The 2,014-nt window shown below is 37.6% G+C and overlaps 1 protein-coding gene across 1 annotated transcript in view; it reads left to right on the forward strand.

Moving 5' to 3' along the window:
- The window catches only part of LOC103073786 (carboxypeptidase Q), a gene marked incomplete at its 5' end in the record, with an annotated part of 266,138 nt that overhangs the window by 189,663 nt on the left and 74,461 nt on the right, over window positions 1-2,014 (forward strand). The window lies entirely within an intron of this gene.

Below are 2,014 nucleotides of genomic sequence, written 5' to 3' on the forward strand. Positions count from 1 at the left end.
ATATATATATATATATATATATATATATATATATATATATATATAAACCCTTAGCTTTGTCCACAAGGTATAATCTGATGATTTCCAATATTGGGCTAATACTCCTTTTATTTATTTACCCATCTGTCTTCTCTTTCTGAAGTATAAGTTCCTCAGTCCAAGAGATTCTGATTTAATGACTCTGGGATTGTGCCTAGAAATTGTTTTGTTTTTTGTTTTAAACAGGTGTCTGGTAATTGTAGCACAAATGATCTCCTGACCAAAATTTATGAAATAGAGTAGAAGGCATTTATTACTACAGATATCCTTCTAGTTCTAGTCCTATGCTGCAGAAAGTTCTCTGACCCAAATAATTCCCTACCCAAATCCGTGGTATCTGAAATTTTACCATTAGAGATTTATTCTTTGAGGTTGGGTACTTCTTGCTAATCCTATTTTCCTAATGCAGAGACTACTTTAAGAGGTTGGACATAAACTAATTTACCCTGATCAGTGATTCATCAGGTTGATATTTTTAAGACAAGTCCTGGGCAGGGATGAAATTATGTAATAGGAATAGGCCTGGCGGTTACAGGACTAGAAAGGAGAGCAGTCCTAAAGAAGACAAACTTAGAGTACTTCACAAATTTGCCCTAGACTGGCCATGAGAAAGGGTTATTGTTGATATTAGACCTCTATGACCTGGGGTCGTTCCCTCAACACCATTATCTCCATAATCAAAAACACTGTTAAAGAATCTATATGCAAATTATTCTGTACTTGTATTATGCAAACAGGAAGTCCAGCTTTTGAATAGTTTTAAAATTATGATTTCCAGAACCATTTCTATGGCTACAAAACATTTCACAGGTTTAAAAAAAAGTCTCTCTAGATCCACCCCACTCCAGCTTTCTTTTTTTTAGCCTGCAAAATAGACTTTACCAATAGCATACTATATGGATTTAAACTTTTTAAAAAGCTCATTCTTCAGATATTATAGATTAAAGCATACTTTAGATGTTAAGGTTGCTAATAATCTTTCATAACTAAAAATAGAAGGAGCTCTTCTTTATTCTAAGACAAGAAACTAAATTCTCTCCAATGGTTTGTGTATATTTTAACCATATTGTGAAATATCTTAAAACAACATTTCCATTTTCAGTGGGTCATCTAGACACACAGGAGACTCTCTACATATACGTTTTTAATCATGATCAAGGTCTAGGGGAAGGAAGTTTGCCCTTTAAGTCCTATAGAACGATTTTGTTTGAATTTTAGATTTTTCCTGACCCTTAATTTTTTTCAATCAGAATCTTCCTAAAATTTCAGAAAAGCTAAGTAAGTTTGCTGGGGATAGAGGTGGGGAAAAGACTGACGGATTGTGGGTGAATTCGAGTGAAGACCGGGGGTGCTTAAAGGGGAGGTGAGGAACTGAAGCCTGGACCGAAGCAGAACAAAACGCGTGCTGCCTCCTCCCAGCTAGTTTTGCTTCTGTTGCACCAGATCAACAAAAGAGAATCGGCTCTAGCTTTTCCCTTTCCACATAGATACTCCATAAGAATGGTTCTATTTGGAATTAACAAGTTGATTTGATTGTCTTCACAAAGGTAAGAAGGGCTTCCCCTCTTGCCACAGTGCCGTGGGGAATTTGAGCCCCCTTGTGGTTGCTTCAGCATTAATTCGAGTTCTAATTTACTGAACTAGCTGTCAGACACACGGTTAGGCTTTTTGAAGACACTGTCTGTTTGATCTGTACAACAATCCTAAGAGGTAAGTGCAAGTATTCCTCTTCTTCAGATGAAGAAATGGACTCAGAGGGACTAAACGACTCGCCCAAGTCTCTCCGGCTCTTAAGTGTAGATGTCACCCTGAGAACAGGCCACTTTGGTTTCAAGGCTGGTGGCCCCTTTCCCACAATATGCAACAACACAGGGGCGTCTGGAATGCTGAGATGGTCTTCCAAATCTATGGCAGTGTCTGAAATGTTTATCTTACTCAGCTCTTGCTTATGCAAAGGATTTCAGTTCATTCCTGC

The sequence above is a fragment of the Lipotes vexillifer genome, unplaced genomic scaffold, assembly GCF_000442215.2.
Source record: "Lipotes vexillifer unplaced genomic scaffold, Lipotes_vexillifer_v1.1 scaffold1290, whole genome shotgun sequence".
Taxonomy (NCBI): domain Eukaryota; kingdom Metazoa; phylum Chordata; class Mammalia; order Artiodactyla; family Lipotidae; genus Lipotes; species Lipotes vexillifer.